This window comes from Phlebotomus papatasi, chromosome 2 (genome assembly GCF_024763615.1).
Source record: "Phlebotomus papatasi isolate M1 chromosome 2, Ppap_2.1, whole genome shotgun sequence".
In the NCBI taxonomy this organism is placed as follows: Eukaryota; Metazoa; Arthropoda; class Insecta; order Diptera; family Psychodidae; genus Phlebotomus; species Phlebotomus papatasi.
In genome coordinates, this window is record NC_077223.1 from 1,289,723 (window position 1) to 1,305,079 (window position 15,357).

The following is a 15,357-nucleotide window of genomic DNA, read 5'->3' on the forward strand; positions in this document are numbered from 1 at the left end:
AATTTCATTAAGAAAACGAACATGCGAAATATTTGATGTGCACTTGTAAGGTAAAGTGCCCTCACTCGACCGGTGGGTCAATTTTTTAATGTTTGATGGTGAATTTCTATGAAATTGTCACTAATTCGTATTATTTATGGAATAATTGACCTATTAATGTTAGATCGTACGCTAAATATTATAACAAAACCAATATAAATAAATTGAATAAATAATTCTACCGGTCGAGTCGAGGAACCGGTCGAGCGAAGGCACTTTATCTTATTCTAGTTTTTTTTTACATTAAAATAGTTAACGCTTAATTGTTGATGTCCTATCGGTTTAGATCAGTATTCTAAAATAAATCCTTTAGGGTCCATTTAAACGGAAGTATTTCAAAATGTATTACTGAACTATACGTGAAATTTCTTTACTGGTTCATATCTAGGATAAACACCCTTGACATCTGTTATAATCTCTTCAATTGTGTCTCGGATAAAATTGAAAATATAACAGTATTTCTCTTTCAATAAAAAATTTTAATTGAAAACTTGTTGGAGTTAATTGATAGGTATCTTTGAGAGGGAAATATTTTTAAACCATCCGAACTAGGGTACAGTAATCACTTATTGTCACTTTTATGAAAAAGCGAATTTAACTGTATTATAACTTTTGACCCCTTATTATCAGATAACTCAAATTTGACACAAAGTTACTTAGATATACTGGCTCTAGATTCGTCAACACAACAGTCCTACAATTTGACGCAGGAGTACCTAAAAAATAAATTTTTATTAACAATGCAAAAATAACCACTTCGTCGCCACTTTTTACCACTTTTCGCCAGTTCTGTAACCACTTCTCGCCACCCACTTGGAAAGGTTCAAACTCGATTATTTAGAGCAATATTATGCAAGGAATACATTCAGCATTTCTTTTTCTCATGATCACCTTATTATTACTCACATTAAATGATTTTTCTTCACTTTTATTTGAGCAATCAAATTATTAGACTATTGTAGAAAGTAAACAAAGCAGATTTGACAACTGAGAATCTATGAAGTTAGCTTCGCCTATTGAAAAAACTATGGCGACAGGTGGTGACTCAATTTTAGAATATTACCACTTTCCGCCATGGTTCATATATACATAAAAATAATATAAAATGAAATATTAACTAACTAAATATAAATTTTATGTATTCGCCGAATGTAATTAAATGTTCAACAGACAAATTATTTATTAAAAATCGTAAATATTGTTCGATAAAAGTGTCATAAGACTTACTATATTTGGTAAGAAATATTAGATTCGATGCACTTGCTTAAAATATTCCTCTAAAAAATGCTCAAACAATTTAATTCAAAAAAAATTGTTTTTCGACTCTGTAAGTAACAGTAGTAGAGAAACAAATAATTTTACAGCTAATTTATTTCTCTAATAATGGAAAAATTGCAATTATAAGTGGCGAAAAGTGGAGCACTGGTGAGAAGTGGTGATTCCACCCTAAAGTTCAAGTTTACTAAAGATAAAATCTCTCAATTGTGGAATTTCTTCAAAAAACTTTTACAAAACCGATTTATTTATATTGTGCAGCAAATTAAGACAATAATTTGGCTATCAGAATTCAAATGAGAAGAGAGAATAAAAGAAAATATAATCAAAAGCGAAGCGATAAAAATTTTACGTGTGTAACGTAGACAAATTTTGTATAACCTAGGATAAAAGTAAAGGCGCTTCTTAAAGGTTATTGATCTTAAATTTTTCAATTAACTTTCAAAAACAGCATATTTTTATATTGTGTTACTATCTAAGAAAATAATTTGTCGTTGAGTATTCAAATGAAGAAGGAAACTAAAGAAAAATATCATAAAAATCGACGCGATATCAAACTTTCGTTCAAAGAATCTGAAAAGCTTAAAAAGGTGCAACATAACATTTTTGTAGTACTGTTTGAGTCTTTTCTCCACATCATAGGAGGATTAAGTTTGTAAATTACTCCCCGAATCAATTCGAATATCACTTGTGTACAAATGAATTATCCAAAATTGTCTAATTTGAATATAACATACTAAACGTTGGCAAAAAATGCGTTAATAGAGATAAAAAGGGGTGGCAAAGCGACCCAGGTTTTGCGAAGTGCTCGAATTCGTGACTTAGGTACTATACTTCATAAGTACCTTACTAACTACTTTAGCATCATCTATCGTTTACTTGTTCTCAACTGATTTAAACTGATTCATAAATCACTCAAAAGACTACACAAAATAGTTTAAAAGGTAATAAAATTGATTTTCGGACAAAAATTACTTATCAGTTCATAACTGATTCATTACCGGTTTGGAACCGATTTATAAATCACTCAAAACTTTTTCCAAAATACCTTTGTATACCTAGTTTAGCATCATCTACCGTTTGCCTGTTCTCAACCGATTTAAACCAATTCATAAATCACTCAAGGGATTCCACATCCACAAAACAGTTTAACCCTTTAAGGACGATTGGTTCACCGGTGACCCAAAAATGATTTTTTTCCTACGTCCTTTTAAAGTCATATTTTGCTCTAAAAAGTCAGAAAAATGTTTTTTCCTGAACCTCAATTTTTGACCCTTTCGTCCTTAACGGATTAAAGAGTAGTAAAATTGATTTACAGACAAAAATTACTTATCGGTTTATAACTGGTTTATTACTGGCTCAAAACCGATTAGAACTGATTTATAAATCAATCAAAACATTGCCCAAAATACCTTAGGAGTAATATAATTGAATTTAAGAAAAAAAATTTTATTGGAGGTAATGAACCGGTTCATTACCGATTCGGTACTGATTGGAACCGGACCAGTTTTTCATAAATTCCAAGACCTCCAATCCCAAAAAAACTTCGTTTGGGAGAGGGGAAGGTGTGGGGGGAAAAGAGGGGCATATTAGCGATCTTTGGGTCGACTTATGGGGCGTACCCAAAAATCTGATGTCGCTATCTCTTACCGTTTGATCTCTATAAAAAGTTTACTTAGAATATTATCTTGGTTTCTAGTTTTTTTTTTAAGTAGGGCATTGGAAATTTTAAGGTAAGGCATTTCCCCTCAATGCCCCCTAGTGTTGCGGCTCTGTCCTTAACCAATTGCATTACGCACTTCAAGATGAAATGTCATGATTTCATTGGAATTAATAATTTTTTGCAACGCTAGAGGGCACTGATTTCTCCCGTGAGTGGCTCTGGTAACTGTTCCCAATTGCAGTTTTCAATCTGACCTAATAGAAATATATTTTATTAACCAGTATTAAGTTACACATTTCCTAAAAATATTAGGTCATATTCATTAAAGGAACATGGGAAAAATATAAAATGTTCGAAGCCAGAGGATGTGAGAAGCCTTAAGGCCTTCCCCTATTCCTTTTGGTTATGTAAAATGATAATATATTTATATTTTGTATTATGTAACTGAAATAAGGGTTAGGATGTCACGTTTTGTGTGTAACAGAGGCTTTCACTTGTGACCACTGATAAAATTATTAAGCTATGAATAGCGTGGTGGGGGAAAGGCATAAGGGTCTAATGTTCTCAAAATAATTTGCTGGTTATCACACATGCAAGATCCCAATTAAATTGTAATTTCATGTACTGAATTTAAAGGTGTGGATTTCTTGATTAATTTTCTTACAGCTTTAAAGTTTGGCTCTTTTATGCTTTTGTGTAGTCCAAGTTGAATTTTTCGTTTCTTTTTTCTGAAGATTGAGCAATAAAAGAGAAGAAAGAATCAGATCTATTGAGTGGTACAAATCATGTGTCACTTTTTGGTTTTGGTCAGAAAGAATTGAATCCCATAAGAAGAAGGGAGTTTCCTCCATATATTTCCTCAAAGGGCAATATATTACATTGGAAAGGGGAAGAAGATTCGGAAATAATCAATAAAGTGGCAATCACACGGTTAGATATCTTCAATCTCTCCTATATATTTGTTGCTTCTCAATAAATGAGTTCTTTTGTGATGAATATTAAGGAGCTTCTGGCTGTCTTATCCCTAATTAATGAGCCTCTGGTGAGAGGGAATTTATCGCACATGGAAGAAGATGGCTCTATAAATTAACTTCCAAGGTGAATACATTTTCAAGATGCCCACAAATTAATAAGCACACATATGTATTTTCGCCTTAATTATATCTGCAAATAATTCATTAATGTCAACCAAATAGACCACAAGTACACCGAGAAAAATTTTATGGGTAGTATTAATGTTTTTCTGGGTAAAATCAAATGAAATTATGGGTATTTTGGCCCCAATGGTAGAATACATTTGTTTCTAATGTTTTATTTGATTTGAATACAGACGACTTTTACTTCAAATATTTTTACATTTGATCTGAAAGGCAGTAATCATAGCCACAACAAATATATTTGTATTTATTTTGAATGGCACTGTATTTGAAAAGAAAACATGTCTTTTAAATCAAATACATTTGCACTTTATTTCTAAAGTGGATTTTAAACACTTTCATGGGTAGAATCAAAAATTTCTGGGTAACACTACCATAGTTTCAATAGTAGAAATATTTGTTTTAACTACGAGTTACCATTAATTTAAATACACAATGGGTAAAATTAAAAATTTCCTTGGTATATTTAAATGTTCTTTACCATAGATTCAATGGCAAATATGTTTGCTTTGATATTCGTCCACATTAATTCAAATAATATCCTCGGGTAGATATAACAGTACCAGGGTATATTTAAAAAACTCTTGCTATGATTTCAAAAATAAATTTATTTGACATAAATAATGTGTATTCACAATAAAATTGTATTACATTAATTTCTATGGGGTGTTGCACGACTTTCTAGTAGTTTCGTGAAGTCTTCTTCTCAGCTTTTGGATGTATGCTCTTCTGCTTTCTCCCAATAGTGTTTACCAGTTTCAGAAGAAATAAGATACTTCAAAAGACTGATTGTCTTTTGCCCCGTAAAGATAAACGATGACATAATGAAATCTGAAAGACAGAAAATAAAATTAAATGGAATTAAAAATCTGAATCTATATGGTATCTATTGAAATAGCGGAAATAACTATTGAAAATAGAGTGGTGGAAATAATTATTGTCCTATCCCATAATCTTTAAAAGAACCCAACAATAAGTCTCGAAAAAACTTATACGTATAATATGATGTCCTTTTATGTTAATCATAAAAAATTAATTTTGATTATAGAATCTTGTTTTCTCAAAACTTTAGTAGAATTTCGTTTTTTATTCTGGTGATAATTATAATTCCAGGTAATAATTGTAGGGCTACAGTATTTATTTTTCACCAATGGCGGTTAATAATTTTTAATAATTCAATGTAACTTACTTGATCAGTGGTAGTGCTCCTCGTCTACTTTTATTACAGCGCTCACTTTTCTAAGTTGTGTTTTGCAGATTTACGTCCTTTACTGTTTGCTCTGAGTTCTGCTGCTATCTGCGAATCACTTTTCCAATTCCATGGAAAAGACAATGATTGTCCTTTTCCCAGTGAACGGTTCAACGGTTACCACGATTGATAAAAGAAAGAATAAAAATAAAAATGAAATTAAAAACTTTTCCAGTATGATATTTTCCAAAGCGATAATTGAAAATACATATTCAACATAAATAAGTTGATATAATTAACATTTTTATAATAAAAAAATTATGCGAGGTCCAATATTTCTTTGTAAAGATCAATGCTAACTTTCACAAATTATGTAATTCTTATTGCATTACAAAAAAAATCAATTTTCTTACCTTGATACTATTTAGGTCTCTCCTAGATGGAATTTTTGAAGAAAAGTAGTTCGATAAAACAGATATGGTGATAATTTTCCAGCTTCTGCTCACGGACGTTTCCAATCAACAATGACTTGCAATCAGGATGATCGATTGAACTTGAACAATATCGAAAATTACAAATCGTTAGTAAAATATTAAATAATAAAAAATTCTTACGACGAATTTTAAATTTAAATAAAATAATAAAAAATTTGACATTCCATTTTAGCTTAAAAGAAGAAATAAATTTAATTTAATTTACCGAATATGGTTAATACTTTTCTGGCAAACATTTTTTTACTTACCCAATCTAACGATTTCCAACACTTTATCAAATTTCTTTGTCGATCACTTGATGATTTTTGCAACTTTATAAGTTTACTTATCCACTGTAACCATTTTTTAGTTTTTTTTTCATTTTCAAATAGATTGGAAATAATTTGTGTGACAACTTTTCAACTCAGCGGCTTCTTCAAGACTGACTCGTTTTAATGTTTTCCGTACTGATGGAATCAGTCATAGATCTGAATGTAGTTTCCTTTTTTTCAAATACTTATGCTATTGATTCAAAAAATAGTATTAGATTTGATTGGTTTTTCATTCTAAATAAATATAAATTTCATTCAAATTATTAATTGTTATAATCAATGCATATAGAAAGTAATATTATTTATTTTATGCAAATCACGTCATTTGAAGAACACAATACACTGACCCTCGTGCATTTGCGTTCGTGCGTGTACGCCAGCCAAATATTAAATTTTTGGATGATTTAGAGCGAAATTCATTCAATTTTTTTAAAATGAAAATTTAAAGAACCTAATCAATAAGAATGCTTTAATAATTGGTATTTACCTTATTCTTTATAACATAAGTAAGTTTCTTAGGCATGTTTAAGAGAGATTCATGAAGAATTTTTAGCTCAATCCGCTCCCTCTACCAAAATTTCAGCCCGATCCGTGCTATAGAGCCGGAGCTAATTAACTTAGAAAATTGGAAAGTTTTCTTTTTAATTATAGCACCCCTAGCTGTAGTTTTACGAACTTATGAGAAAAAGAGGGTTTTTACGAAAATGTGAAATTAGTTGCAAATGACATGTTGTTTCATTTGGCTAAAGTTTAAGTTTAAATAATAAAATGTAATTATTTTTACATATTGTATTCGATTAGAATAAGTAGTTATTCACTTAAAACGTATTGATATTTATGATGAAAGGAATTTAATTTTCACCCTAATTTAAATGAATAATTTTTCAAATTATGACGACTGCAGTAAATGTAAAAACCACTGTTATTTATATTTAACGACAAAAACCATTCGTATCAAATATTTACTCAAAGTTATTTCATTTTTACATTTAAATGAAATGCATATTTTATACAGAAAAGTTTCTCACAATTCAATTTAATACCTGGTCATTTAATGTTTAGATAGAAAAAAAAATCATTTGAAATAAAATTTTGAAACAATTGTTTAAAAAGTCTTTTTCATTTGAAATAAATACAGATAATATTAAGACGTAAACAAAAATGTCAATATTAAATTTTACCCATTAAATAAATGCTTGTTGCATTTGATTTCATAAAACAGTACTTTTAAATCAAAAGTAAAATTTTATTTTTGACAACACAACGTTGCACATTTAATATAAATGTGTAGTTTTTCATTTTCAATGTATAATTGTTATTTTTAACATATATTATCTTTGATTCAAAAGCTGAGGTATTTATTTCAAATATTTAAACATTCACGCTAAAAGAAAAATTATTTATTCTCCGTATGAATGCACAAATATTTGAAATTATTGTGATTACTTTCAAAATCAAAATTATTTCGTTTGTATTGAAAGAAAAGTCAATTGATTCGAATATTTACCCAGAATTTTTAACATTAAATACAAAATATTCAATTTAAATAAATTCCATTTTTCTCGGTGTATCCAATGTTTTAGCCTCATATGAAGGGATTGTACTGTAGTCTCAAGGGGCAAAGAAGAAGCATGGCAAGAGAATTCTACTTTAACTCTAATGACTCTACCGCACTCTTTATGACTCCTTCCACATTTTCCGCCACATTTACATATATGTTGCTGAAATATTGTTTTCTCCCTACGGGGAGAACCTCATAATAAGGGATGCTTTTCCGCACCAAATATTTCTGTATGGCTGAATTTCTTTGCTTTTCCACATTTTCTGTATTTCAACTAAAATTTTGTGTAATTTTCTTAAATTAGGACAAATAATTTTGTGCTTTGTCAGCTCATTTCTTCATACAAAGCCCAAATTACCATATTTAAATTTTGTATGGAAAAGTAAGACTTTCTGGGAGTTTAACTCTGTCTTTGAAAATTTGTAACTTTTCACTGACATTTAGGGTAAGTGTGCCAAATTTCGGCCAGCTTGCAATTTCGGCCACCTTTTTTGTTCCTCGAATTTCCATGAATTTTTAGTTTTTACGTACTCTAGAGATTATACAAAGCTAAAGAATAACAAAAAATGTAGCTTCGACAAACGAGATGACGTGAAAAAGATATTGGAAGAATTCCTGAAGGACAAGGAACTATGAGAATCAAGGTGGCCGAAATAGGGCACCAAATATGTCTACACTTTTATTCATTTTAAAATGTATTAAGAATGATTTTTAGAGAAAATAAAGACGACAAACTGTCTAAAAGGTTCCCAGCAACATGCCTTAAAAAGAAGTAACAAAAAAACTCAATTTCTGTTAAAAATATTACATTTCAAACTTAGACTTTAGCGCTTGCATGCAACTATGCCGAAATTTGGCACACTTACCCTAGTTGCTTGAATCTGAAATTGCTCTATCTTCGAAAAAACACAATAGATGGAATAATTTCAAGTGTTCACTGCCAGAGTTTCTCCAAGACAAAAAACATTCGAAGATCGGCTTCGAAAATCAGAGAAGACATTTTTAATTTTTATTTCGCTTACGTGGTGGTTGAGGTATATCTTGTTCGAATTTCGAAGAGTCGAGTGACAACACTTGTCAATCTTCTTATTTATATTATGGGAAAAGTCAAAGTAAAATGATTCAGAATGTTCCTGACCAATTTTAGCTAAGGACCCAAGTGATTCCGACAGCCTAAACATAAAATAGAAGAAGAAGGAGAAGTTCCTGTCCAAGTATTAAAATTCGCCATTCAGGAGGCATATAAACGGAGGGATTTTATTTCGAAACCGCCATTTTGACACAAATGTCCCCCACTGAGCCTTATGACCTCTACACATTGTGCTTCCAATGTGTAGTCAAAAAATGCATTTTTGACAGAATTTTGAGGTTTCCACCTATAGAACTGCAGGTAATTCCTTCAAAAAAGCAATTTTTTACGAAAATTGTACCCAATGTGTAGACGCCTTTAGACCGGTGCATTTTTGCCTAACGTCGCCGCTTAAAATTTCCTTCTTCGAAAGCTCCATTTGTTTATGTTCGAATACTTTGACATTTCAAGCGGTTTTTCAAGAGATGTTTCTCTCGTGAACTATTTTCAAAGTTATCAAGAGTCGAAAAGCTGATGAAATAGGGACACGGTATCGATCACTCTTCTGAATGTATCGTTTAATAAAAATAAATAAATTCAATAAATTTATAATAGTTTAATAAATTTAAAAATAAAAACTTAAGATATTTTCTTAAATTAGCAACAATTTTTCCATAAAATGCTGCGGTAGGACGCGATGTGTGCCCCATATCCTGTTTCTTACAAAGTGTTCGTCACCAAGCATAAATATTAACTTTACCACTCTAACAAATTCTTTGATTGTAAAACAGTGTGTGATTGACGTTCGAAATGTTTCAAAATAAAATAGAAAGTCTTCCAGACTATCTTTTTTAGTTAGATCACACTTGGAGAATTTATAACAGAGGGTGGAGAAAATTTATCTCAGGAATGAACCACATTTCGAAATCCCCTCGTATAGAAGACGCCTCACTGAGTAACTATTTTCACACAGATGTATTTTCGGAGAGGGAAACTCCGTCCGGATGCGGCAACACTGTTTGTGGAGTTTTCAACCCAGGATCAAAAACTACCTCTTCTTCAGAGCTTTCGACACGCTCCGTGTCGTCCTCAGTGATCGAGTGTTGTCAGAGATCTGTGGGTTTCGTTGGGTAGGGGACGTTTTGCATTGGTGGGAAGGTTCTAGGATGTTCACAAAAGATCTCAACGGATGCACCTGACACTCTTTGGTCATTCGGGGACAACTTTGACCAAAGAGTGTCAGGTGCATCCGTTGAGATCTTTTGTGAACATCCTAGAACCTTCCCACCAATGCAAAACGTCCCCTACCCAACGAAACCCACAGATCTCTGACAACACTCGATCACTGAGGAAGACACGGAGCGTGTCGAAAGCTCTGAAGAAGAGGTAGTTTTTGATCCTGGGTTGAAAACTCCACAAACAGTGTTGCCGCATCCGGACGGAGTTTCCCTCTCCGAAAATACATCTATTATCTACACGGCAATTTTTCTACAGTATTTTCACAACTTTTTACTGTGGTATTTCATAAATTTTTGTAACTGTTCGCAAATTTTTTGTACATAAATTCTAAATTATCTAGAATGTTTCGAATATCACAGATGACACGTCAGTTAATAAGTTTGTAGGATATGTATAAGGAAAAAACTTTTTTGGCCAAATTCGATATTATTTATCAAGACAGCGCCGACAAAATTCGATATAGGATTTTTAACGATTATCCAACTTCTTTTTTCCATTTAATGAGTAGAATTTCGGAAGCTCTCCAAAATAGTTCTTATTTTCAGATTGTAGTTCGTCAAGTTGCTAACCGGTAAGCCATTTCTTTGGTTAAAACTTCTTTGTGTCTTTTAGGGGAATTCTGTAATACTTTGCAATGGCACATGACAAACTTCGTTCGAATGTCAAGAGAAATGTCGAATGTCAGCAATGTCGAAAAGATTCGAGATTGCTGATTCAAATGACAATGAATCTTACAAAACATAGACAAACTGTAAGATATCACTTGAAAGACTTTTATTACAAATCTTCAAATCGCATGTTCGAATTCGTGTGTTATGGCAAAAGAAGGTCTACTGACTTTTCCAAGAGGGGAATTCTGTAACGCTCTGGCAATGCCATATGACAAATTGGGTTCGAATCTTAGGAGAGCTTTTTCGAAATTGCGATTCTGTAGCCGTGACATTGCCATTTCAGCTCACGTGGCATTGTCAGAAGTCACATATTTGAGATTTCTGGCAATTCAAATGACAAGGAATTTTGTCAAACAAATCAACCAAGACGTACTGTATTTTCATAAAATCATCAAGTAAAAGGATTTCATTAAAAAATCAATGAATTGCATTTTCGAACTCATATGATATGACAAAGAAAACTCGATTGGCATTGCCAGATTTCGAACTCACGTGTGACAATGCCACGAAAATTACAGAATTCCCCTAAAAGTTGGTTTCGAACTCACGTGTGACAATGTTATAAAAATTTAAGAATTCTCTTTCAGTTTGAATTTCGAATTATCTTAAGTGTCAGTATGTGATATTTTTCACTTTGTTATCAAGAAAATAACAGGCCAACAAGGCTCTTAGTTTCCATGTTGCATTATTGAGTGCACATACAAGTAGAGTTTGATTCTCCAAATCCAGTAGGGTCTTCCAAATTCGAATAGAAATTCTAGTAGGGGAAAGTACTCTCCTTTCGAACGTTCATGCCTTCGAATAATGTGAATTTTCTTTCAGTTTTCCTAAGAGATTTACACATTTCTGTTAAATATTAGTTGGCTTATCATTAATTGTTGATAATTCCGTGATAATTTAGTGTAGATCTCTTACGAAAAACACAAGAAATTCACATTATTCGAAGGCATGAACGTTCGAAAGGAGAGCACTTTCCCCTAGTTCTTTTTTTCAAAAATTCTACCAGATTTTTTATTTAAAAAGGAAAATTTTTAAGTTCTACTTTTCTTTAAATTTTCAAAGTATTAGTAAATTCTAAGTTTCCATGCAAAGGTTTATTGCAGAAATTATAGTAGTTTTCTTATTGGAAATTGATATATTTTTAACTGATACAGTTTCAGTTTTTCCTTTTCATATTACATTTCCGACGCGAATTCTCTAATTAATAAGTTCGTAGTATTTAAGTGGGGATTTTCATGAAAATCTTAACAATTCCATAGAAAATTCTAGCAATTTGCTAGAATTTACACAATTTTTGTTTATATAATAAATATTTGTGTGCAGAACTCTATTTTGCTTGTATCGTAAGTTTTTTTTTGCAGTGTAGGATTATTGTGCATTTCGTAAATGCCACAATGATACAATGTATTATATATTCTCTTAGAATAGAGAACGACCAGTAAGTCCTTTTAATCAGCTTAAAAGGGTTTAGTTAAAAGATATGCTAGTGTTATGCCTAAAAATTAATTGGAAAATATTACAAAATTTAGGCCTGAGTTTTCCCCCGAAATACATTAAGAGGCTTTTCTTCGTTACCACACTCTATATAGCAAGATGGATTGAACTGTAAAGCCCTGTGAAGGGATATGTAATTTTTCACATGACTGAAATTCAAGGATACCACCTACTAACACCTGCTACTAATTTTTTGTGGTTTACATTACAAGCATCAATACCAATCATCTAGCACCAAATATCTCACCAGAAGAAAATCATTTCAGATGGAAGTAACTTTTTTTCTCAATTTTCGCTACCAAAAAGCTTTTTTTTTGTATTTTCATATTTTATCCCCCGTTCTTGCTAAAGTAAATGGTGCAAAAGAGAAATTGTGGGAATCCTGTTACAATGTAATAAGAAAGAATACATTTCCATATTTCACATGTTCCCTCAACTTCACCATAAGGGAAATGGTGTATTACCTAAATCACTTCACATCGCAGTTTTCCCCCCAGAAAGCTCCAAGGCAACGAAAGCTTTCTCTATATGCGAAATTTCACAGGGAATTTCCCAGAAACTTTCCCAAAATATGCATTTCGGGGAGAAATTGGATTTTTATGCTTGAACAACTAACTGATTATTTATTTAGCACACATGGTTTAGCCTAAATGAACTTTAAATAGCCAAACTTTGGCTTGTGAAATTTCAATACAAAAAAAAAATCTATCTACTAAAAGCCCATGGAGACACAAGACTTTCCATCCAAACTTATGAATTATGCTTTCACGTTACTTAAAAAGTTTTCATTGAAGCATAAAAATAGAATTGTAACGTTTACTAAGTACAGAATATTAATATTCTTTTCCAAAATGCATTATCGGTATAAGAAAATATATTTTTTTAAATTGATAAAGCGTATAAAGCATATCAAAAGGGGAAGGCTTTCACGCTTCGCACATACTTTGCCTTCGAACAACTTCATGTTCTTTTTATATTCCTTTAATAAATCTGATTTATCTGAGCTTGGTACACATTTCCTGAAAGAATTAGGTTAGATTTATTAAAGAACTATGGAAAAATTAAGTGTTGGAAGTCAGAGTGTATGCGAAGCCTGAAAGCTCTCCCTTACAATTTGCAAACGCTTTGTAATTTAATTTAAAAAAAAAACTGCGCACAATCCTATTAATAGGGGATTATCGATCATTAATTGTTGGTATTATTACCCATTTTTGGAACATTGGAAAATTTGCTTTATATTCCCTTGCAATTGGGAAAACTTAATACAAAAGCTTTTCTGTGTCATGGAATAGCCAGTAGGAACTTTACAAATTATACCGCACGTGGTACAATTCTCTGAAGAGAGATTTCCATTTATTTCAACCGATCTGACGTCATTCCCAGTGTTCCAGGTTATTATTGTTATGCCGCAAATTAGAAATGCCGTGTGGGTTAGACCAGTCACAATGACTTTATGAGCAGTATTTGAAAATGTAAAACAACATTCGATGAACTGAATAAAAGGCAAATAGAAAGAAGAATTTCATTTGTAGCAAAATGTGTATTTGAGATAGTGTAAGCATGGGAACAAAATAAACTAGTGATTTTTTTTGCCGTAGTAAAAATTAAGATTCATTTTCAAATTTTCCAGAAAAGAGTGGTAAAGCTTGAAGTTCATTTTTCTGGTCCAACGTATAGAGTACTTGCTCCTGAACCTTTGTTCCACCCTCTTTTTCTCAAGAAGATTGTTGTTTAACTTGTCCAGTCTCACAGTTCTGGCTTCAAATTGTCACTTTACAGGTATTCACAATTGAACAGTAGTAAAAGATTTTTTTTTTGTTTCCTATTTAGCGGAAGGTTTTGCACCATCGTAATGTTGCAGCTTCGTAAAAGTTGATTTTCGTCCATGAAAATCAATGAATTTCGTTCATGGACATATAATCTAAAAGCTAGTCGTACGTCTCACATTTCCTGACAAACTAGGAAGCCTGGGCCTTTTTTCCTGGGTCCAAAAGGCAAAAATAAAAAATGGGCCTAAAATCGTAATTCTGATGTGTAATATTTTATGCATTTTTGCACACTGCAAGTGTCTTTTCGAAAAAGCAACTATTCCAAGTTATAGAGGGTTTATTAGGGTTAATATTTACCGTGAAAATCTTTTGCTTGAAGGGGGTTGTTTTTAGTAGTAGTGATGCCCAAATTTTCGTGTCCAGTGTAATGTTTCCGGAGAAGAGGTGGGAAAAGTGGTACGAAGCTGAGTTAACCAGGACACCTTCGTAAAGAATGCCGCTACATTTTCATTTTTCTAAAATCTTTAGAATAGCAATCAAAAACACAATTTTAGTTCCACAACAGAGATGAGCCACTTCAAGACTAATTAAGGCTAAAATTTGTTACGATATGTGCTGCATTTCGGTATTAAATACAAGAATTATTTCAAAAATAACTCTGTCTTAAATACAAAGAATTTTATATAGAGAACACAGATCTAAACAAAGCCCCCGGACTGTTCTGAATCAAATATTACAAGTCCTATAAATAAAATTGTCCTTTAAGGGTGAAATTATTTCAATCCAAAATAATAAATAAAGCTACTTCGTGATACTTATTAGTACAAGGACAAATAGTTTTTTTTTTCTCTCAAGAAAACAATGCAAATTTTCCTTCTTTCTAAATTGTGAAAAAGTATTGGGCCATTTCCATATCCATTTTCTCCTTAAGACGCTGAAAATTGGTGTGATTTTTCCTTTCACAAAATATTTCTTCTACATAAAAATCTCACACGGAGATTTTCCGAAAGGGATACGTGTATGCGTGAAGGATATAGGAAAAATCATTTTGGATAAATATTTTATGCCACTTCTATTCAGCTGTTGAGAAAGGATATCGCCGAGGGAGGAGGAAAATCGTGGTGAAGAGTCATAAAAACCACACCACAAACTCCTCTCCTTTTTTTATTCCCCAAACCCAGAACTTTTCCATCCACAATCCCACAATTATTGTGGCTGGGAAGTTACCACACATGAATTTGCAGGAAGTGTTGGGGTTCGTTGAGTTTTCTTGGGTCCTTCGACGGAATAAAGGCTAACCACGTATAACTATAAATATTCATGGACAACGGAAATTGCTGTCATTTGCAGAGTGGATAAACTTTTCACCTCTGCCATCTGGGATACCTTTCCTTCTGTTTTTACGACAATTTTTTAAATTGGACTT

At 32.0% G+C, this 15,357-nt stretch overlaps 1 protein-coding gene and 1 long non-coding RNA gene across 8 annotated transcripts in view; one reads left to right on the top strand and one right to left on the bottom strand.

Annotated features, from left to right (window-relative positions):
- LOC129802080 (solute carrier family 12 member 4) overlaps nucleotides 1-15,357 on the top strand; it is a 215,325-nt gene that overhangs the window by 148,028 nt on the left and 51,940 nt on the right. The gene's annotated exons all lie outside the window — the stretch shown is intronic.
- Nucleotides 4,196-6,569, bottom strand: LOC129802127 (uncharacterized). Of its 2 annotated transcripts, XR_008751762.1 has the most exons (4): nucleotides 6,066-6,569; nucleotides 5,737-5,876; nucleotides 5,324-5,475; nucleotides 4,196-4,965 (listed from the first exon to the last, which is right to left on the bottom strand). It is a non-coding gene; the product is annotated as an uncharacterized LOC129802127 (long non-coding RNA). The 2 variants fall into 2 exon arrangements; XR_008751761.1 differs by having other exon boundaries at nucleotides 5,324-5,876.